The following is a 24743-nucleotide window of genomic DNA, read 5'->3' on the forward strand; positions in this document are numbered from 1 at the left end:
CACCTTCCTGCAAAAATTCCATCCCCTATTCCCAATTCCTTCGCCGCCGTCGCATCTGCTCCCAGGTTGAGGCATTCCACTCCCGTACATCCCAGATGTCCTCGTTCTTCAAGGACCGCAACATCCCCCCCCGCAGTGGTCGAGAACGCCCTCAACTGTGTCTCCCGCATTTCCCGCAATTCATCCCTCACACCCTGTCCCCGCAATAACCGCCAAAAGAAAATCCCCCTCGTCCTCACATATCATCCTCCGGCACTTCCACCATCTACAATCCGACCCCACCACCAAAGACATTATTCCATCTCCACCCTTGTCTACTTTCCGGAGGGGCCACTCTCTCAGTGTCTCCCTTGTCCGCTCCACACTCCCCTCCAACCCCACCACACCCAGCACTTTCCCCTGCAACCACAGAAAGTGCTACACTTGCCCCCACACCTCCTCCCTCCCCCTCATCCCAGGCCCCAAGATGACTTTCCACATCAAGCAGATGTTCACCTGCACATCTGCCAATCTGGTATACTGCATCCGCTATACCCAATGTGGCTACCTCTACATTGCGGAAACCAAGCGGAAGCTTGGGGACCGTTTTGCAGAACACCTACGCTCGGTTCGCAATAAACAAATGCACCTCCCAGTTGCGAACCATTTCAACTCCCCCTTTCATTCCGCAGACGACATGTCCATCCTGGGCCTCCTGCAGTGCCACAACGATGCCACCCAAAGGTTGCAGGAACAGCAACTCATATTCCACTTGGGAACCCTGCAGCCCAATGGTATCAATGTGGATTTCACAAAATCTTCGAAATCTCCCCTCTCCCCACTGCAACCCAAAACCAGCCCAGCTCGTCCCCGTCTCCCTAACCTGCTCTTCCTCTCACCTATCCCTTCCTCCCACCTCGAGCTGAACCTCCATTTCCTACTTACTAACCTCATCCCACCCCCTTGACCTGTCCGTCCTCCCTGGACTGACCTATCCCCTCCCTATCTCTCCACCTATACTCACCTCTACAGGCTTCATTCCCACGACTTTAAGTTGTCTGTCTCCTCTCCTCCTATCTTCTCCTCTATCCATCTTCGATCCACCTCCCCCCTCTCCCTATTTATTTCAGAACCCTCTCCCCCTCCCCCTTTTCTGATGAAGGGTCTAGGCCCGAAACATCAGCTATTGTGCTCCTAAGATGCTGTTTGGTCTGCTGTGTTCATCCTGCTCCCCACTTTGTTATCTCGGATTCTCCAGCATCTGCAGTTCCTGTTATCTCTTATAATAAATACATTTTTGTTCTTTTATTCATTGGTGACACAATGTCAATTTCTTTGATCTCTGATAGCGGTCATAGACAGTAGTGATAAAATTAACATTTACACATTTATGATGACTTGTGGAATACTGGGGCTCAATTTCCAGCATTCCTTTCCCAACGGGGTATGGCAGTTCTGAGACATTATATTTGCACTTCCTCCAACTCAAATGTTTTTAAATTTAAGAAGGGATTGGCAAACCTGATCCTTGATCTTGATGGCGAAGTAAGGTAAAATTTCCTTTGAAGTAATACATTAGCTGATTCTGCCGAATAAACAGCATGCTTTCTGTAGCAATAGCATCATATACAGTAGCAGAGTACACTCCCTGAGGACAGCTAAGAGAGCCAATCCAACAACTGTCAATGCTTACCTGAAATAGAACACATATGAACTATGATAATCAACTCTCAACACAGGGGGAATGACTAAGAAGAGTGAGGAACTCCCTTGAAAATTCCCAAATCACCCTGGAAAATTCACTCATAGGGCAACTAATCAGAGAAAACAGAACTGAAAGAAACATTGATAAGCTGTTCCCGCAATAACATGCGAACTCCCTTCATGTTTGCTTTTGATAGGTTTACTAGTAAAGAGAAACAACCTACAATCAGAGAGGTAGCAGACAAGGCAAGTAATCGAGCAAGTACCAGAGGAGCAGGTGATGGCAAAACTCCTATTGGAGTGCGATTGGAAGTTTGTTTGTATTGTGGGGTTTATGGCAGGCAAAAAAAAAGACATTAAACCTTTAGCTTAGTAGCGGTATGATGAGCAAGTTATTCTTTTTATTTAGTTAAAAGCTTCTGAATTCTGTCTGAAAGAGACCCAACTGAAGTTATATGCATAAATTGTTTCTCCCAGAAAAAAAGGAGTTTGTTCAGAACAGTTAAAGGAATAAGTTACATCACTATAAGATTTTGATTTTTGAAAACTTCCACATCAACAGTGTTTGAATAGAAATTTGCATTGGTTATTCAAAGCTGGGCAAGTCTAAAATCTCAGTTTATGAAGCTATGAAGCAGATTAAAGGAACATGAACCAAAAGGTAGTAATCTCTGGATTACCTCCAGTGCCATTTGCTGTATGTGTGACTGGAAAGATGGTGCAGGAGGAGGACTTTAGATTTCTGGGATATTGTGACTGTTTTTTGAAGGGCAGTGGGACCTATACAAGGCAGATAAATTGCATCTAAACTGGAATGGGACCTGCATCCTTATGGGGAGGTTTGCTGGTGCCGCTCAGGAGGGCTTAAACTAATTTGACAGGAGATTGAGATTCAAAGAGAAGGTTCAGCTGGGGGAGACGAACAGCAAAATTAGAGAAGACAGCAAGGGAGTCAAGAAGGCATAGAAATTCTAGTCCTGTTACAACACAGTGGAGTTTAGCATGGCTAGATAATATTTATTTTAATAGTGAGTCTGACGAGCAAAGCAAATGAGTAGAGGGAACAAACTAAAACATGGGGGCTATGATATAATTGTTATTGACAAAGAGGCAGGATTGGCAGCTTAATATTTCATGATATAGGGTCTTCAAACGATACAGGGAAGGAAGTAAAAGAGAAGCAGTGTCAGAATTTTGATCAGGGAATCAGTTACAGCATGTCATCATAAAACATTCCTCAAATGCAGCCATATGACTAGAACGTAGGAAACAAACAGGAGCAATCACATTGCTAGGAGTGTAGTCCTGGCTCTTCCACTGTCTGACAAAAAGAAGAGCAGTTTGTAGCCTTGTAATGCTCTCTTTTCTCTCTTCCTCATTTGTCAAGCTAAGGAATGATATTTACCAGCTCTAGTTTACCTGGGGCCATTCCATCATCTAGGAAACTTTGGAAAATCTTAACTGGTCTATCCACCATCTCTGTAGTAACGTGTTTTAGAATCCCGGGAAGTAGGCAATAATGTTCTAAGAATTCTTCAATACATTTTCTCGGCTTATATTAATTACCCTAAGTTCCTCACTCTTATTAGGCACTTGGTCACTCTCTTCACTATTCCCAGTATATAATTTATGTCTTCCTCTGTAAAGACATCCACAAAACATTTACTTAAATACCCCATCATTTCCTTATTTGCTATAATATTGCTGGAGTCTCCACTTCAATGGGAACGACTATTTAATGAAGCCATTCACATCCTTTTCACAATGTTGTTATTAAACGCCCAGTTGGTTTACTCTCATGTTAATTTATTTTCCTTGTGTCAACTTTTAATTGTCTATTGTTGGTTTTATAACATTCTCAATTTAGCTTTACAGCTACTGTTTGCAGCACAATAAGGTCCTCTTTTATTTCAACAGTATCCATAGCTTACCCAGTGAGTTACAGATGTAACTTTCTCATTGAATTTTTCAGGGGCAAGTCCACATTTTGGTAGACGTATAAAATACTCTCACCAATGTTTTCTGCGCATTTGCATCACTAGTCTCAACCCATGTTAATTCCAGCTTCTGATGTTTTGACCCAAGAATTTTTCTCTCCGCTGTTCTTATATCATCCTTTAGAGAAGGCTACACCACCCCCCCCTTTCTAATGTGTACTTTTTCAAAATACTGTATCCCTGGAATACTTATTTCCTAACTTTGAACACTTTGTAAACACATCACTGCAATGATGATTAGGTCAAAACCACATCTTTATTTGAGTCATTCGTTCATCCATTTTATTGTGATTGCTTTCTAGTTTCAGACAAAGAGCCATTAAATGTATATTTTTATTATCATTTAATGTGTGAACCATACGTCTGATGTAGTACTGCCATTAAAAGAGGCTGACCTTTCCTGTTCCACTTGACTGACAACTACTCAAATCGCTACACCGTAATTTTGCTTCTTTAGATCCATAAATCTTTCTTCACCTGACATCTGCCCCCACCCACTTGTTTTAACATAAAGCCCTCTCCACAGCCTTCATTCTAAAAATTTCCAGGATACTGATCCCAGTCCAGTTTAAGTAAAGGTCATCCCAACAACTCATTTGAAAACTTTAGAATCCTTTTCAACGAATCTGAGGTCCTGCAGTTTACAAAAATTGAAGAGTTTGAAACGAAAAGGTCTTGAAACTGATCTTCAGGGACCACTATAAATCACCTCCAATCTGAAAACACCACCATCTTCCATCTCTGTATGAGGCTAATTCTTTATCAATGACAGCACTTTTCCTTTTATTCCAAGGGTTTCCATTTTAACAAACATCCTATCTAGCCCTTTAACACATGGTTTCCAGAAATCAGCATACATATCTACTGCACAACTTCATGTACCTTCCCTGTGATCTATCAAAGAATTAAATCAAGTTTGGGTTGCTCAACTAGTCTTTTAAAAAAAATGTCTAGAAATTGCTGGCAAAACTCAGCAGGTCTGGCAGGACCTGGGGGAAGAAAGCAAACTGAACATTTTGAGTCTGTTAACTCTTCATCAGAACTAATAGCACCCAGGAAAATCTGGTATTTATGCTGAAGGCCAGATTTGGGGATGGCGTGAAAGGACAGGTGAGCAGATAGCTGGAGATGGAGCCCAAACAGAGACAAGGAGATATGAAAAGGATAAGTAAATGTGGGGATTATGAATGGCAAGCCAGGACAGAAGAGACAAATAAGTGACATTGACAAACAAAAACAGACGTTGCTGGAAAAGCTCAGCAGATCTGGCAGCATCTACGAAGAGAAATCAGAGTTAATGTGTCAGGTTGGTGACCCTTCCTCAGAACTGATGGTAGCTAGGAAAACGTCAGTTTATATGCAGCAAGTCAGGTAGGAGACAGATAAGGCAGTAAATGATAGGTGGGGACAGAGAACAAAGAGAGAGAACAGCAGTTGGACAGACAAAAGACAGATAATAATCTGGCTAGGAAGATGAATAGCTGTTAACTGAGACCATTAGTGGCTAACAATAGGTAGCGTCTAATGGCAGTTTATGTGATAACAAGGCCTGGTGTGTGGGATCGGGGGCTAGGGCCTGGGAGAGTTCAGGCTCTAAAATTATTGAACTCGATATCAAGTCCAGAGGGCTGCAAGGTCCCCAAGAGCAAAATGTGGTGCTGTTCTTTCAGCTTGCACTCAGCTTTGCTGGAACGCTGCAGCAAGCCTGAGACACAGATGTTGGCTAGGGAACAGGGTGGTGTGTTAAAGAGGCAGGCAACTGGAAACTCCCTATCTCTTCTGCAGGCAGAACATAAATGTTTTGTGTAGTGGTCACCCAATCTATACTCCATTGCCCCAATGTAGAGGAAACCACATTGTGAGGAGCAAATGCAATAGACTAGGGTGTGACAGTAGTGTGAAGTGCAGGCAAAGTGCTGCTTCACCTGCAGGTATGTTTGAGCCCTTGAATGCTGAGGAGGGAGGATGTAAATGGACAGGTGTCATACCTTCGGCAGTTGCAAGGGAAGGTGCTAGGAGCGAGGGCTGAGTGGAGCAGGTTGTCCCAGAAGGAACAGTCCCTTGCAGAAGGTGGCCAAGGGAAAGGAGGGGAATATGAGTCTAGCAGTAGCAAGTTGCTGAAGGTGGCAGAATAGCAGCTGATGATTTTCTGGATGTGGATGAGTCCAAAGCAAAAAAATGTTGTCAAGGTATCTGATGTATAGTACTGGTCGGAGGTTCTGTGCAGCAACAAAATCTTGATCAGACCTATGCATGAAAATGATGGCATATTGGGGAACAAATCTGGTCCTCATGGCCATTCCGTGTGTCTGAATGAAGAAGTGATTGCCAAAGGTAGACACTGCAGTCAAGGATGAAATGGATGAGTTGTAGGATGGCGTCTGGAAATTGGCAGTTGGTGGCATTGAGTACGGAGCCTGTTGCAGTGATGCCATCTTCGTGGGGGCTGCTGGTGTAGAGTGCTGTGAATCATGACAAGGAATCACTGAAATAACTACGTAGCAATCTCAACAAGTTTCATCCCACCATCAAACTGAGCATGGACTACTGTTTAGTATCAGTCGCATTCTTGGACTGACGCATCTCCATCAGGAATGGACACCTCAGTAGATCACTCTACCACAAGCCTACGGATAACCTCATGATGCTAAGCTTCTCTAGCTTCCACCCGAAACATGTTAAAAAATCCATTCCCTACGGACAAACCCTATGCATCCATAGAATCTGTTCGGATGAGGAGGAACGAGACAGACATGTGAAGGTGTTGAAGGATGCCCTCACAGGAACAGGATACGATGTTCAACTCATCGATTTCCAGTTCCCATATGTCACAGCAAAAAGCCATAATGACCTCCTCAGAAGACGGACAAAGGAGACGTCCAATAGGGTACCCTTCGTCGTCTAGTGCTTCCCGGGAGCGGAGAAACTATGCCATATTCTTCATAGCCTAATAGACGACGATAAGCTCCTTGCTAAGATCTTTCCCATGCCTCCACTTCTCACTTTCAAATAACTGCAAAAGTTTAAACAGACTACTGTTTGCAGCAAACTACCCAGCCTTCAGAACAACAGTGACCAAAACACTATACAACCCTATCATGGTAATCTCTGTAAGACGTATCAGATCTTCGAATTGTACCCTACCATCACACGTGGGAATTCTATCCACCACATGTACAGCAGATACTCATGTGACTCAGCCAACTTTGTCTATCTCATATGCTGCAGGCAAGGACATCCCAAGGCATGGTACACTGGTGAAACCATGCAGACACTATGACAACGGGTGAAAGGACACTGCGCAAAACTCACCAGACAGGAATGTTCCCTCCCAGTGGAGGAATACTTCAGCGGTCAACATCTACCAAGGCAGATTTCGGGATACATAACAACTGAGTTGCCGAGCAGAGGCTGATAGCCAAGTTCAGTACCCATGAGAACGACCCCAACCGGGATCTTGAGTTCAGGTCACACCACAAGAAACCACACCACACGAAACACACAAACACATGAATACATACACACTTGCTCTCTCCCTCGCCTTCCCACACGCACATGCATATTCACCCTCTCCCTCCCACATGCACACGCGCCCTCTCCCTCACCCTCCCACACGTAAAAGGACCCTGTCCCACGCCCTCCCACACTCACACTCGCTCTCCCCCTCACCCTCCGAACTGCACACTCACCCCCTCCCTCAACACCCCACTCACCCTCTCCCATGCCCTCTCACATGCACACTCGCCCTCTCCCTTGCCCTCCCACATGCACACTCGCCCTCTCCCTTGCCCTCCCACATGCACACTCGCCCTCTCCTGCTCACATGCACGCTCACCCTCTCCCTTGACCTCCACACACACTTCGCCCTCTCCCTCACCCTCCCAAATGCGCACACACACACACACTCACCATCTCCCTCGCCCTCCCACATTCACACTTGCTCTATCCCTCACTCGCCCACACGCACATTCGCCATGTCCCTCGCCTTCATCCTCCCACATGCACACTCACCTTCTCACATCCACACTTGTCCTCAGCCTCACACTCCCACACACACACTCGCCATCTGCCTCATCCTCCCACACGCACACTCGTCCTCTCACTTGCCTTCCCACAGGCACACTTGCACTCTCCCTGACCCTCACACACGCACACTTGCCATCTCCCTTGCCCTCCTACACACACACTTGCCTTCTCCCTCGCCCTCCCAAATGCATATGCACAATCCCCCCCCTCACCCTCCCACACGCACACGCGCCCTCCCACATGCACACTTGCCCGCTTCCTCGCCCTCCCATACGCACACGCACACTCGCTCTCCCACATGCACACGCACCCTGTCACATGCACACGCACCCTGTCTCTTGCCCACCAACACACACATTCCCCCTCTCCCTTGCCCTCCCACACAGAAACTCGCCCTCTCCCTTGCCCTCTCAGATGCATACTCACCTACCCGCATGCACAGTGGCCTTCCCACACCCACACTCACCCTCCCCCTCGCACTAGCATATGCACACTTGTACTCTCCCTCGCCCTCTCATATGCAAGCTCACTCTCTCCCTCACCCACCCATACACACACATGCCCTCTCCCCCGTCCTCCCACGCGCACACTCGTGATCTCCCTTGCCCTCCCATGAATATACTCGCAGTCAGCCTTGCCTGCCCAAATGCACACTCACCCCCTCCCTTCACCCTCCCACACGCACATGCATACTCGCCCTCTACCTTGCCCTCCCAAATGCACACACACACTCGACCTCTCCCTCGCCCTCCCACATGCATGCGCACACTCGCTCTCCCACATGCACACGTGCACACTCACCCTCTCCCTCGCACCACCGCAGGCAGATTCACCCTCTCCCTCACCCTCTGACACACACACTCGCCCTCGCCACACCACATGTACACTCACCTTCCCACACCCACCTCCTTGCACACGCACACTCGCCCTCGCCCTCCCACGTGTACACGCACACTCGTCCTCCCACACGCAAATTCGCCCCCTTCCTTGCCCTCCCACAGGCACACGCGCACTCGCCTTCTCCTCCGCCCTCCCACACACACACTCGCCCTCCCACAAGCACATGCACAGTCTTCCTCTCCTTCGCCCTCCCACATGCGGTGGACACACACACACACTCACACTCACACACGCACCCTCCCACTCTCACACGCACACTCGCCTTCACCCTCCCACAAGCATGCGCACTCACCCTTGCACGCCCACATGCACTCGTCCTCTCCCTCCCACACACACACGTGCACTCGCCCTCTCCCTCTCACCCATGCCCTCGCCCTCTCCCTCACCCTCACACACGTGCACTCAGCCTCACCCTCCCTCATCCACATGTGCACTTGCCTTTTCCCTCCCACATGCACACTTCCACTCTCCCAGCCCTCCCACACACGCACACTCACTCTCGCCCTCGCATGTGCAGACTCACTCCTAATGTTGCTCAAACACATTCTCTCACCCTCCAACATGCACACTCACTCGCCCTCCCAAGTGCACACTCTCTCGCGCCCTTCCAGACGCACATGCTCACTCGCCCTCTCCCTCCCACACGCACACCCGCACTCCCCTTCGCACTCCCACAGGCACACCCGTCCTCTCCCTCGCCTTTCCTCACGCACACCCGCCCTCTCCCTCGCCCTCCCACATACACAATCACCCTCTCCCTCGCCCTCCCACATGCACAATCACCCTCTCCCTCCCACACGCACACCCGCCCTCCCACACGCACACGCATACTTGCCCTCCCACACGCACACCCGCCCTCCCACACGCACACCCGCCCTCCCACACGCACACCCGCCCTCCCCCCCACACGCACACCCGCCCTGGCCCCCCCACACGCACACCCGCCCTCGCCCTCCCACACGCACACTCACCCTCCCACACGCACACCCGCCCTAGCCCTCCCACAAGCACACTCGCCCTCGCCCTCCCACACGCACACTCGCCCTCGCCCTCCCACACGCGCACTCGCCCTCCCACACGCACACGGGCACTCGCCCTCCCACACGCACACGCGCACGCGCACTCGCCCTCCCACACGCGCACCTGCCCTCGGCCTCCCACACGCGCACCCGCCCCCGCCCTCCCACACGCGCACCCGCCCCCGCCCTCCCACACGCACACCCGCCCTCGCCCCTGCCCTCGCCCTCCCCCTCCCACACGCACACCCGCCCCCGCCCTCCCCCTCCCACATGCACACCCGCCCCCGCCCTCCCACACGCACACCCGCCCTCCCACACGCACACCCGCCCTCCCACACGCGCCCTCGCCCTCCCACGTGCACACGCGCCCTCGCCCTCCCACGGGCACACGCGCCCTCGCCCTCCCACGGGCACACGCGCCCTCGCCCTCCCACGTGCACACGCGCCCTTGCCCTCCCATGTGCACACTCGCCCTCCCACGTGCACACGCGCCCTCGCCCTCCCACGTGCACACTCGCCCTCTCTCTCAAACGCACACACACACACACACACACACACACACACACACACGCACATTCACTCTCTCCCTCGCCCACCACACGCACACTCGCCCTCTCCGTTGCCCTCCCACATGCACGTGTGCACTCTTCCTCATCCACCCACACGCGTGCACATTCTCTCTCACCTTCCCACATGCGCACTGTCCCTCACCCTCGCACATGCACACACTCCTTCGCCCTCGCACACACACACACATTCCCTCACCCTCACACAAGCGCACTCACCCCCTCTCCCTCACACAAGCGTACACACTCCCTCACCCTCACACATGAACCTACTCCCTTGCACACGCACACTCTCTCTCGCCCTCTCACATGCACATGTACATGCATGCAAATCTATGGGATGAATTTGTATTTGCAGATACATTTTACTTTGTTCATAAAGCACAGAATTTATAGACAGTCAACATGGTGTTCTATAAATTTCAACTTAAGAAATAAATCCTGTCTGACTCCAAACTAAAACATAAACAAATTTTAAACAAGGTCTCACCTTGTCACCTCTTCTTTTCGCTGATGAAACCTTTAGTTCTCTCAGCACGAAGCCTTGAAAGGAATTCGGGATCTACATATATATAATCCATTAAAACCTTCTAACTGATTAAAGATTTAACATCATTTTAAGTTTGTTTATTATATTCTCAATGGTGTGAACCCTGATCTTTTACTTATAAATTCTGTTTCTGATGCTACCTCTCTCACTAACACCTCAAGAAGGATTGAGGCTATGAAAGCTTGTGTTTTTAAATAAACCTGTTGGACTATAACTTGGTGTCATGTGATTTTTGACCTTGTCTACCTCAGTCCAACAACGGCACCTCCACATCATTAAAAGAACATGTATATTAACTACTACCAATTAACTGTCCAATATAGTAACATCACACAAACAAACTCTTGGCAAAGGCAAATATAGCAAAATAGACAGTCTTACATTCAATTCTAGCAGCAGGAAGGGAACTCTAACTTTTAGCTGTACCAAAAAAAAGGAACAAGAGCTTCCACATCCAACTTCAAGACCCCACAACTGCAGAAAGCTAAAACTAAAAATCTTGGTGCTGTTGGAGCTAGACCTCACCCGTTCAAGCTGCTTCTTTTGTTTCAATTTTTTAAAAATCCAAGGCTTCACAAGCTGTTTACTCTATTGGCTTTGAACAGAATTCTCGGTGTCTCTGTCTCAACCTTCCTTCACAATAAAAGGACAGAATACGCCTCTTAAAGCTGTAAGTGTTCCTAGCACCAACATCTAAACCTAGGGTTTTCAGCAAAAGCACAAACAGAAGCAAAATGTAAAACTGGTTTCTGTTCAGACCTCAGGTAAGCACAATTTCTCTTCAGCAGAAAGGTTGTTGTTCTCTGGAAAATGCACTGGTTTAGAGTCATTGTTCATTTATAGCTACATTAAGGACTTAAGTTCATGCAACATTGTATGGAATGGTGCCAATCATGGGCGCAATATTATTAGAACACTGTCAGCATTCATCATCACATGTTGCTATTTTTGTTTAAATATATATAGACAGTAATATACGCTTTCCAAAACAGAAATTCTGGTCTTTCAAATATAATTGTACTTCACCTCCAAAATAGTAAAATCATCAAATTCAGTGGTAGACAAGAGGACCACCTTGCGATCACTAATTCCTCCGAGTATCAGAACAGGACTATTTTCAGACAAATACCAGAGGGGACTTGATGGACTGGGGACTGGAATTAAATTTCCAATTTCTACAACCTGAAAGGAACAAAAATCAAACATCTTTGAAGTTAAGGCTTTCAATTTCTGTTCTAAATTTAAACCAAAACTAAAATTACAAATTTCTTTCTTGTATGATTATTCAGGGAGTAAAAATTAAAATCTCAATTTTATTTTTGTGTAATAAACATATTTTCATATCCAGTTATCTGGTGAGAATCTCAAGGCACTTCCCGCTTAGAAAAATATTACAAAGAGCCCAGAAGGAAAAGACCGTCCATTTCTGATGTTAACCTGACATACCTGGCATCTCAAAAAGCTTATCAACAGAATAACAAAAAAAAGGGCAGAGAAATGTTATCATAAATAAGTATGATCCTGGCAGCAGGAACTCTTAACACATATTGGAAATAATTTAGTGAGTTCCCTAAAACAGGGAATAATTGGCATAAGCAATTAGTCTGTTCCTGTTGAACTGTCAGCGTGACTATGATTTCTGTGCAGCCAGCATCTCCTTATGCCATTCACTGCCTGCATATGAGATTCACAGTGATGGCAATCCATAACAACTTTGGCCTGGAAAGAAAGAACTGTGGCTGAGAACAATGTATCAAAGAATGAACAATTTTTTTTTGCCTTGAATTTCCAGACCAGACTATAACAACTGTCAAGTCCATTCTGCTCAACACACAAGTAACCTAGCCAAAAGATACATGCTCATACATATGAATTGGGTCGCTGCCACCCCAAATACAGCTCTTTTTCCATTCCCTTCCATTCATCCCAAAACTTGTTTCTGTGCCACTGACTGTGAAGCAAGTGTCTCAAATTTGACAAGTTCAAATCACTTATTACAATAAAGTCTGAGGCCATATTGATCTTTGGGACTTTCCTGCTGTTTAAGCACAGGAAGTATACCATCAGATATATGATTGGAAATGTGCCGTAATGAATTTACCTTTCGATAAGTTTTAAAACTAACAGAAGGACAGAAACCTTACAGGAACCAATAATGAGTAATTAACAAGAATTAATTTACAATTTGATAGGAACTAAACATCTTGAGAATAGTTACTAAATAGGCTTAGGCAGAGGTAACAGTCACAAACCAAATCTTTAAAATTAATATGAACAACTCTGAAAGAAAGATGAATGAATCAATCTAAGTTCTGGTGCTGAACTGTTAGACCAGAAGAACATGAGAAATAGGAGCAACAGCAGGCCATCTAGCCCATCGAGCCTGCTCTGCCATTCAATAAGATCATAGCAGATCTGTTCATGGACTCAGATCCACTAACACGCCTACTGACCATAACCCTTAATTCCTTTACAGTTCAAAAATCAATCTTTGCCTTAAAATATTCAGCAGGGTAGCCTCAATTGCTTCACTAGGCAAGGAATTCCACAGATTTACAACCCTTTGGGAGAGGAAGTTCCTCCTCAACTCAGTCCTAAATCTGCTCCCCTTATTTTGAGGCTATGCCCCTTCATTCTAGTTTCACTTGACAGTGAAAACAGCGTCTCTGCTTCTATCTTCTCTATTCCCGTCATAATTTTATATGTCTCGAAAGAAACCCCTCATTCTTCGAAATTCCAATGACAACAGTCCCAGTCTATTCATAACCCAACCGTCTTAACTCCAGAATCACCCTTGTGAACCTCCTCTGCAACCCCTCCACTGCCAATACGTTGTTTCCCAAGTAAAGAAACCAAAACTGTACACAGTACTCCAAGTGTGGCTTCACCAGCACCGTTTACTGCCGCAGCGTAACCTCCCTATTTTAAAACTCCATTTCTCCAGCAACGAACGACAATATTCCATTTACTTCTTCATTACCTGCTGCAGCTGCAAACCAATTTTCTGTGATTTGTGCACAAGGGTACCAAGTCCACCTGCACAGCAACAAGCTACAATTTTTCACCATTTAAATAATAGTCAATTTTGCTGTTATTGCTCCAAAAATAGACAGTCTCATTGCCAACACTGTACTCCAGCAGCCAGACCTTTGCCCACTTACTTCATCTACCTATATCCCTCTGCAGGCTTTTGGTGCTCACTGTATAATTTGCTCTACCACTCATCTTAGTGTCATCTGTGAACTTTGACACATTATACTTGGTCCCCAACTATAAATCATCTACATTAATTGTACATAATTGCAGTCCCAACACTGATCCCTGAGGCACACCACTGGTCATGGATCGCCAACCAGAAAAACACCCATATATTCCTACTATAATAAAATGTGAGGCTGGATGAACACAGCAGGCCCAGCAGCATCTCAGGAGCACAAAAGCTGACATTTCGGGTCTAGACCCTTCATCAGAGAGGGGAATGGGGTGAGGGTTCTGGAATAAATAGGGAGAGACGGGGAGACGGACCGAAGATGGAGAGAAAAGAAGATAGGTGAAGAGGAGAGTATAGGTGGGGAGGTAGGGAGGGGATAGGTCAGTCCAGGGAAGACGAACAGGTCAAGGAGGTGGGATGAGGTTAGTAGGTAGGAGATGGAGATGCGGCTTGGGGTGGGAGGAAGGGATGGGTGAGAGGAAGAACAGGTTAGGGAGGCAGAGACAGGTTGGACTGGTTTTGGGATGCAGTGGGTGGAGGGGAAGAGCTGGGCTGGTTTAGGGATGCGGTGGGGGAAGGGGAGACTTTGAAGCTGGTGAAGTCCACATTGATACCATTGGGCTGCAGGGTTCCCAAGCAGAATATGAGTTGCTGTTCCTGCAATCTTCGGGTGGCATCATCGTGGCACTGCAGGAGGCCCATGATGGACATGTCATCTAAAGAATGGGAGGGGGAGTGGAAATGGTTTGCAACTGGGAGGTGCAGTTGTTTATTGCGAACCGAGCGGAGGTGTTCTGCAAAGCGGTCCCCAAGCCTCCGCTTGGTTTCCCCAATGTAGAGGTAGCCACACCGGGTACAGTGGATGCAGTATACCACATTGGCAGATGTGCAGGTGAACCTCTGCTTAATGTGGAATGTCATCTTGGGGCCTGGGATAGGGGTGAGGGAGGAGGTGTGGGGGCAAGTATAGCATTTCCTGCGGTTGCAGGGGAAGGTGCCGGGTGTGGTGGGGTTGGAGGGCAGTCTGGAGCGAACAAGGGAGTCACGGAGAGAGTGGTCTCTCCGGAAAGCAGACAGGGGTGGGGATGGAAAAAATGTCTTGGGTGGTGGGATCAGATTGTAGATGGCGGAAGTGTCGGAGGATGATGCGTTGTATCCGGAGGTTGGTGGGGTAGTGTGTGAGAACGAGGGGGATCCTCTTTGGGTGGTTGTGGCGGGGGTGGGGTGTGAGGGATGTGTTGCGGGAAATGCAGGAGACGCGGTCAAGGGCGTTCTCGATCACTGTGGGGGGAAAGTTGCAGTCCTTGAAGAACTTGGACATCTGGGATGTGCGGGAGTGGAATGCCTCGTCGTGGGAGCAGGTGCGGCAGAGGCGGAGGAATTGGGAATAGGGGATGGAATTTTTGCAGGAGGGTGGGTGGGAGGAGGTGTATTCTAGGTAGCTGTGGGAGTCGGTGGGCTTGAAATGGACATCAGTTACAAGCTGGTTGCCTGAGATGGAGACTGAGAGATCCAGGAAGGTGAGGGATGTGCTGGAGATGGCCCAGGTGAGCTGAAGGTTGGGGTGAAAGGTGTTGGTGAAGTGGATGAACTGTTCGAGCTCCTCTGGGGAGCAAGAGGCGGCGCCGATACAGTCATCAATGTAACGGAGGAAGAGGTGGGGTTTGGGGCCTGTGTAGGTGCGCAAGAGGGACTGTTCCACGTAACCTACAAAGAGGCAGGCGTAGCTGGGGCCCAGGCGGGTGCCCACGGCCACCCCCTTAGTCTGTAGGAAGTGGGAGGAAAAGAAAGAGAAGTTGTTGAGGGTGAGGACGAGTTCGGCTAGGCGGATGAGGGTGTCGGTGGAGGGGGACTGGTCGGGCCTGCGGGACAGGAAGAAGCGGAGGGCCTTGAGGCCATCTGCATGCGGAATGCAGGTGTATAGGGACTGGACGTCCATGGTGAAAATGAGGTGTTGGGGGCCAGGGAATTGGAAGTCCTGGAGGAGGTGGAGGGCATGGGACAACTGCACCTCCCAGTCGCAAACCATTTCCACTCCCCCTCCCATTCTTTAGATGACATGTCCATCATGGGCCTCCTGCAGTGCCACAACGATGCCACCCGAAGGTTGCAGGAACAGCAACTCCTATTCCGCTTGGGAACCCTGCAGCCCAATGGTATCAATGTGGACTTCACCAGCTTCAAAATCTCCCCTTCCCCCACCGCATCCCAAAACCAGCCCAGTTCGTCCCCTCCCCCCACTGCACCACACAACCAGCCCAGCTCTTCCCCTCCACCCACTGCATCCAAAAACCAGTCCAACCTGTCTCTGCCTCCCTAACCTGTTCTTCCTCTCACCCATCCCTTCCTCCCACCCCAAGCCGCACCTCCATCTCCTACCTACTAACCTCATCCCACCTTCTTAACCTGTCCGTCTTCCCTGGACTGACCTATCCCCTCCCTACCTCCCCACCTATACTCTCTCCACCTATCTTCTTTTCTCTCCATCTTCGGTCCGTCTCCCCCCTCTCCCTATTTATTCCAGAACCCTCACCCCATCCCCCTCTCTGAAGAAGGGTCTAGGCCCGAAACATCAGCTTTTGTGCTCCTGAGATGCTGCTGGGCCTGCTGTGTTCATCCAGCCTCACATTTTATCATCTTGGATTCTCCAGCATCTGCAGTTCCCATTATCACATACATTCCCACTCTTTGCTTTCTGTTACATAACTAATCTTCTATTCATGCTGACATATTACCTGTAACACCATGCACCTTTGGTTTATGTAGCAGCCTTTTATGCAGCACTGTGTTGAATGCCTTCTAGAAATCCAGATAAACCACATCCACTAGTTCTCCATGGTCCACTGTGCTCGTAATGTCCTCAAACAATTCCAGTAAGTTAGTTAAACATGACCTACCTTTCATGAACCCATGTTGTATCGGCCCATTGGAACAATTTCTACCCAGATGTCTTGCCATTTCTTCCTTAATGATAGATAGAAGCACGTTCCCCACTGCAGAAGTTAAACTAACAGGTTTGTAGTTATCTGCCTTTTGACAGCATCACATTTGCTATTTTCCAATCTGCCAGAACCACCCCAGGGTCCAGTGAATTTTAGTAAATTGCCCCGAACACATTTGCTTTTTCCCCTGCCATCGCTCTCTAGTGCCCTGGAATGTATTTCATAAAGGCCAGGAGGCTTGTCTACCTTTAGACCCATTAGCTTGCCCAACTCTACCTCTTTAGTGATAATGATCATTTCTAGGTCTTTACCTGCCGTAGTCTTGTTGTCATCAATCAGTGTCATGTTATTTGTGTCTTCCACCCTGAAGACCAGCACAAAATACCTGTTTCAACACCATTTCCTCACTTCCCATTATTAAATCCCCCACCTCATCCTTTGACTTTAGCCACTTTTTTTCACTTTATGTGTTTGTGGAAAAGTCTGTTGTCTGTTTCTATATTCTGAGCTAGTTTACTCTCATAATCCATCTTACCTTTCTTCATAGCTATTTTTGTGGCTTTCTGATAACCTTTAAAGATTTCCCATTCCCCTAGTTTCCCACTAATCTTTGCCACCTTGCATGTATTTGCTTTTAATTTGATACCCTCCTTTAGTTATTAATGGCTGATTATCCCTTTTCCTATAGTCCTTCCTTTTCACTTGTGTATACTTTTGGTGAACACTCTGAAAAATCGCTTTGAAAGTTCTTTGTTCTTCAAATGTCCCACCACGTAGTTTTTGCTCCTAGTCTACCATAGCCAACTCCTCCCTCATCCCACTGTAGTCTCCTTTGTTTGAGCACAAGACACTGGTATTGATTTTACCTTTCTCCCTCCATCTGATAAGAGATACTCCTACAGACAAGCAGACTATTTTATCTTTATGTATCAGTGTGAACTGGACAGTAGAGAATGAAAAATCTCTTTTGTATGCCTTCTGACTTTTATTTCCAATAACTTTATTAGGGGAAAATGCAAAACAACTACTGATTCCCTAGCAGAGATAATGGGAACTGCAGATGCTGGAGAATTCCAAGATAATAAAATGTGAGGCTGGATGAACACAGCAGGCCAAGCAGCATCTCAGGAGCACAAAAGCTGACGTTTCGGGCCTAGACCCTTCATCAGAGAGGGTCTGATGAAGGGTCTAGGCCCGAAACGTCAGCTTTTGTGCTCCTGAGATGCTGCTTGGCCTGCTGTGTTCATCCAGCCTCACATTTTATTATCACTGATTCCCTACCATCCTGTTTAACTGTGACAGAAAAGTCAAAATGATCCCCAAAATAATGGGAAGTTTTCAATTAAGTATTTAATTCAATACATAACCAGTAGCAAATTAGAAACGCAAAAGACAAAGGCACAGCTTTTGTTCGCAACCATGGTGGCTTCGTAAGTAAATTAATAGAAAAGGAAAAGTGGAAATCCATCAAACTGGGAGGGTAATGTCAAAAAACAAATGCAACAATACAAAGTTCAAATAAGGAGTATAAAAAAAGGATATTGAAATCAATAACAAAAAAATACTATAAATACAGTTTACAAATACATTACAGAAAAGTGAACGGTAAGTAGGGCACTGACTCATTAAAGACAAATTATGTATCCACGTGGTGCACAAAGCCCTCCGGGACACCTCTTATCACCCAGCAATCTTAGAAACACCCCTTAATTCCTACTACCTACTTCCATTTTGCAGCCATCTTTCAATGCTTCTACTATCCAGCCTGTCAATCCATCTATCTTAACCTTTGTCATGAATCTCCCTTTGCTTTTTAATCCAACTTACCCATTTATTACCTTCATTTCATATTTATCATTAAAAACATGATTATGGCTCATTAAATCTATCTTTAATATACTAAATTTGCTTTGTATGTTGCACACATGTTATTTTGGCACCACTGTTCCTATATCTATTGTTATTGACTCCAATATCCTTTTCTTCATTCTCCTTCAACAATTCTCACCCATTTCATTCTCCAAAACAGCTAACCCTTTTACTCCTTCTGAGTTTCTTATGTATTCATCCCACTACTTCTGCTCCTGTGTCATCATCAGCTGGTCTTCCATCAAGTTCCATTGTACTCAGTTCCTTCATCTGTCTCATTATAGGAAAATTTGACCTGAACCCTGATTAATGCCTCCACGACAACCCAGCTGATGTAGATGTTACCCCCAGACTGATTGCACTTATTCTTATCATTGCTAAGGCACAAAGACAAGTTGTGACCTGGCAGATTGAAAGCAATTACCCATGCTTGGGAAAAGGAGGAGTTGAGGCTACAGAAACAAAAATATTTTGGCACCTGCTTGATAACTTTATTTCACTTCACCTGAGAAAGGGGCAGTGCTCGAAAAGCTTATGATTTCAAATAAACTTGGTGGACTACAACCTGGTGTCATATGACTTCTGACCTCATGCCTCAAGGACGAATGACTGCCCAGCTGAAGGATTTAAGGAGTTAATTACAAGATAGGCTGGGTCATTAAACAGACTGTTAAGGCTAAATGTAACAAGGAACAGAGGAGTTACTTATGATAAGGAAGCAAGCTGTGATATATATTAGTATATAATTTTATATATATGTATGTTAATGACTTGGATGAAAATGTAGATGGGTGGGTTAGTGAGTTTGCAGACGCTAGAAAGATCAGTGGAGTTGTGAGTAGTGTAAAAGGTTGTCAAAGGATACAATGGGATATAGAACAGTTGCAGATACGGTTGGAGAAACAATAGATGGAGTTTAATCCAGACAAGTGTAAGGTCCTGCACTTTGGCAGATCAAATGTTAAGGAAAAATACACCGCTAATGGCAGGACCCCAAACAACACTGATGTGCAGTGGGATCTTGGGAGTTCAAGTCCATAGATAGGGTGGTGAAGAAAGCATATGGCATGCTTGCCTTTATCTATCGGGAACTGAGTACAAGAGTCTAGATGTTATGTTGCAACTTTATATGACTTTGGTTAGTCCACAGTTAGAGTAGTGAGCTCAATTCTGGTTGCCACATTATTGGAAAAATGTTGGAGGCTTTGGAGAGGGTACAAAAGAGTTTTACCAGGATGCTGCCTGAATTAGAGGGAATGAGCTATAAGGAGAAGCTAGAAAAGCTCAGGTTGTTTCCTCAGGAGAAGCAGAAGCTGAGGGGAGGCTTGATAACAGTTTATAAAATTATGAGATGCATAAGATAAGTTTAATGGTCAGAATCTTTTTCCCCAGAGTTGAAATGTCTAAGATTGGGGTGAGGGGGGGTGGGGTGAGGGGGGGTGGGGTGAGGGGGGGTGGGGTGAGGGGGGGTGGGGTGAGGGGGGGTGGGGTGAGGGGGGGTGGGGTGAGGGGGGGTGGGGTGAGGGGGGGTGGGGTGAGGGGAGGGGGGGTGGGGTGAGGGGAGGTGGGGTGGGGTGAGGGGGGGTGGGGTGAGGGGGGGTGGGGTGAGGGGAGGGGGGGTGGGGTGAGGGGGGGTGGGGTGAGGGGAGGGGGGGTGGGGTGAGGGGGGGTGGGGTGAGGGGGGGTGGGGTGAGGGGGGGTGGGGTGAGGGGGGGTGGGGTGGGGTGGGGTGGGGTGGGGTGGGGTGGGGTGAGGGGGGGTGGGGTGAGGGGGGGTGGGGTGAGGGGGGGTGGGGTGAGGGGGGGTGGGGTGAGGGGGGGTGGGGTGGGGTGGGGTGAGGGGGGGTGGGGTGGGGTGGGGTGAGGGGGTGGGGTGGGGTGAGGGGGTGGTGGGGTGGGGTGGGGTGAGGGGGTGGTGGGGTGGGGTGGGGTGGGGGTGTGGGGTGGGGTGAGGGGGTGGTGGGGTGGGGTGAGGGGGTGGTGGGGTGGGGTGGGGTGGGGGTGTGGGGTGGGGTGAGGGGGTGAGGGGGTGGGGTGGGGTGAGGGGGTGGGGTGGGGTGAGGGGGTGGGGTGGGGTGGTGGGGTGGGGGGGTGAGGGGGTGAGGGGGTGGGGTGGGGTGAGGGGGTGGGGTGGGGTGAGGGGGTGGGGTGGGGTGAGGGGGTGGGGTGGGGGGGTGGGGTGGGGTGGGGGGGTGGGGTGGGGGGGTGGGGTGGGGTGGGGTGGGGTGAGGGGGTGGGGGGGTGGGGTGGGGGGGTGGGGTGGGGGGGTGGGGTGGGGTGGGGTGAGGGGGTGGGGGGGGTGGGGTGGGGTGGGGTGGGGGGGGGTGGGGGGGTGGGGTGGGGTGAGGGGGGGTGGGGTGAGGGGGGGTGGGGTGAGGGGGTGGGGTGGGGGGGTGGGGTGGGGTGGGGTGAGGGGGTGGGGGGGGTGGGGTGGGGTGAGGGGGGGTGGGGTGAGGGGGTGAGGGGGTGAGGGGGTGGGGGGTGGGGTGGGGTGAGGGGGTGGGGTGGGGTGAGGGGGTGGGGTGAGGGGGTGGGGTGAGGGGGTGAGGGGGTGGGGTGGGGTGAGGGGGTGGGGTGGGGTGAGGGGGTGGGGTGAGGGGGTGGGGTGAGGGGGTGAGGGGGTGGGGTGGGGTGAGGGGGTGGGGTGAGGGGGTGGGGTGAGGGGGTGGGGTGAGGGGGTGGGGTGAGGGGGTGGGGTGGGGTGGGGTGAGGGGGTGGGGTGGGGTGAGGGGGTGGGGTGAGGGGGTGGGGTGGGGTGAGGGGGTGGGGTGAGGGGGTGGGGTGAGGGGGTGGGGTGGGGTGGGGTGAGGGGGTGGGGTGGGGTGGGGTGGGGTGAGGGGGTGGGGTGGGGTGGGGTGAGGGGGTGGGGTGAGGGGGTGGGGTGAGGGGGTGGGGTGGGGTGGGGTGGGGTGAGGGGGTGGGGTGGGGTGGGGTGAGGGGGTGGGGTGAGGGGGTGGGGTGAGGGGGTGGGGTGGGGTGGGGTGGGGTGAGGGGGTGGGGTGGGGTGAGGGGGTGGGGTGAGGGGGTGGGGTGAGGGGGTGGGGTGGGGTGAGGTGAGGGGGGGGTGGGGTGGGGTGAGGGGGGGGTGGGGTGGGGTGAGGGGGGGGTGGGGTGGGGTGAGGGGGGGTGAGGGGGGGGTGGGGTGGGGTGGGGTGGGGTGAGGGGGGGTGAGGGGGGGTGAGGGGGGGGTGGGGTGGAGGGGGTGGGGTGAGGTGGAGGGGGTGGGGTGGGGTGGAAGGGGTGGACGAGGAGGAGTTCAAAGGATACGTGAGGGGCAAGTTTTTTTACAGAGTAGTAGGAGTGTGGAACATGCTGCTAGGAGCGGCGGTGGAGACAGATACAATAGGAGCATTTAAGGAACTTTCAGATAAGCACACCAACATGCAAGGAATGGAGGGAATTGGACAAGGACAGTCAGAGGAGATTAGTTTAATTTGGCGTCATGTTCAGCACAACATTGTGAGCCGAAGGACCTGTTCCTATGCCATACAATTCTATGTTCTAAGCTGCAGACTCAAGGACTCCAGAAAAGTAATAAATATTTTTGATGAAAGAATCTAAAAGATCATCAACAATGTCACACTATTCATCTGAAGAACCAGAACTATATAAGGCTTCAACACCAGAACTCTTCTTCAGCAGAACTTCAAAAAAACAATATTGCATAAGAATCAAACCCTTGATTGTCTGTGAGATTTCTTAACAAGTTGCCAAATCAAAGGTAACATGTAGTACTTTAGCAAAACAATTTACAGGATTAACTATTGGGCTGGAATCTAATAATGCCCTGATTGACTGTCACAGTAGCCCCTGGCTAACACCTACACCCTTTAACCCCACATACAGATAGGTTCATTTGATTTTCTCACATGGTTGTTTGGTTGGAGCACACTCATTGTGTTTACTAGATAAGCTGCTGGCTCATGTGAAATCAATCGTGCACATTGCCCATATAGCAAAACGTCCACCTCCTTAACTGCTCAGTGAACTATGACAAGCTACCATCTTTCTCTATACACTAAAAACCAATGCAGGCCATAGCAGCCCGCAGACTCCACGTACAAAGCTAAGAACAAGAAGATGCATCCTGTTTTAGCATGAGATACATGTGCATCCTTGCATGCAAAGCAGCCTGGCAGAACCAAGCAAATCATAAGTGTCCGAGATAACAAGGTGTGGAGCTGGATGAACACAGCAGGCCAAGCAGCATCTTAAGAACATGAAAGCTGATGTTCCAGGACTAGACCTTTCGTAAGTGTCCTTGAGCTCCAAAGTAAAGTCCTGAAATGCTGAAGTGGCATGTCAGTTGATTCAAACACAGGCATAATGGTGAGTACAGGCTGTTGGTTTGCCATTGAGGATGAGAAGTGAAAGATGCCAGCATCTCTGGAACATGCAGGGATATTATAATGAAGTCAGAGCTAGATGAATGACCCAAGAAGCAAGCAGCAAGCCGCTGCTGTCAGGTTTCCACTCGGCTTTTCATGTTGGGAGCTGGCACCATCTAGTTTCTCAGAAAAGAGAATTAGAAGCTGCACAGAAATAAGACAAGTTGGACTACTAGTGACAATGCAAATGTGTAAAAATAAGGGAATTGCCTATCAAATCTGAAGGGAAAAAATTGAAAATTTTTGTCTAGGTTGAGATTCTGATTGTTTCATCTTTACTGTATTTTCCCAATTTTTCCACCTTTACCTATGCTGTTCAAAACAGTGAATCCTGCAGAAGATAATTCTACCACAAAATAGAACTCCATAAATTCTATAAGATGCAGATTTTGAAACCTAGACCTAAAACATCAGGGAAATTAGCTTTGTTCTGACATTCCATGGACATAGGATATCTATTTGTTTCTTCTGATAACTCAAACTGATAATAATGAATACTCATGCTACATTTTCTTGCACGTTACCTTTTAAGCCTTTTAAAGTAAGATTCATTCAATGTAACATTGTAAGCATTGTAGTCATCTATATATAATGTGCAAACTGGAAAATGTCTATCCATGTAGAGTTGAATAACCCTCATTCACTGATTATTTCTTCCTATTAAATACCATTAATTCCTGAAATATGGTTCAGTGTTGCTATATCCATCATGAGTATTCCTTACTTTCAGATGCGCATAAAAGCAATCTTTTATAATTCTGCTGAATGTTGAATGAACATAAAACTTATAACCTAATATACCCTTGGATTAACACAAATATGTTTTACTGCTTGTAGCAGGTAGTGACTTAAAATAATATTTAACTTAAAGTATATTTGATGGAAGTAGATACCATGTCTGGCAACATAGCTGGAGTGGGGAAAGAGTTGATGATAATGTTTTTCCCTGTTCAGATACTACCAGACCTAATGAGCATTTCTAGTATTTTCCATTTTCATCTCAGATTTCTAGCATCTACAGTAATTTGATATCAAAATAATACAGCTAGCCTGACTTAAATTTATTAAGATATTCATTAGATTAAACAAGAGCCAAATATTACTAACCTCATGTCCAATGTCAAATTGCTTGATATTTGGGTCAACACCCACTTCCAAAGTGTACTGCAGGTTTAAGTATCCATCAATATTTAAAAGAATACTGAAGAGAACAGCATGGTGAAAAGACAACAGAAAGAGAAAATTAATACTGAATAGCTTCTGCAGTAAGTGCACATTGTACTAATTGAATAAAACAAACAAAAATGTATGACAGTCCATGTGTGCACTGAGGCATTGTTCGAAATTTCAATATATCACTGTTAGAACCACAATCCTGTTTTATTAGCAGTTTGCAGATCAAGTTATCTGGCTAGGCATCAGATTGAATGGCACAAGTGAATTAGTTGGCTTTTACATCAAATTAGTGATTTTTTCTAAGTATAAGTCCACAAATTACCAGATTTATAAAACTCAATTCTTCAATCTGCACCAGTGAGACTTGAATCTGTAACATTTGGATTCTTCATGCCATACCATAACTACAAGTTTCTG

This window comes from Stegostoma tigrinum, chromosome 39, assembly GCF_030684315.1.
Source record: "Stegostoma tigrinum isolate sSteTig4 chromosome 39, sSteTig4.hap1, whole genome shotgun sequence".
In the NCBI taxonomy this organism is placed as follows: domain Eukaryota; kingdom Metazoa; phylum Chordata; class Chondrichthyes; order Orectolobiformes; family Stegostomatidae; genus Stegostoma; species Stegostoma tigrinum.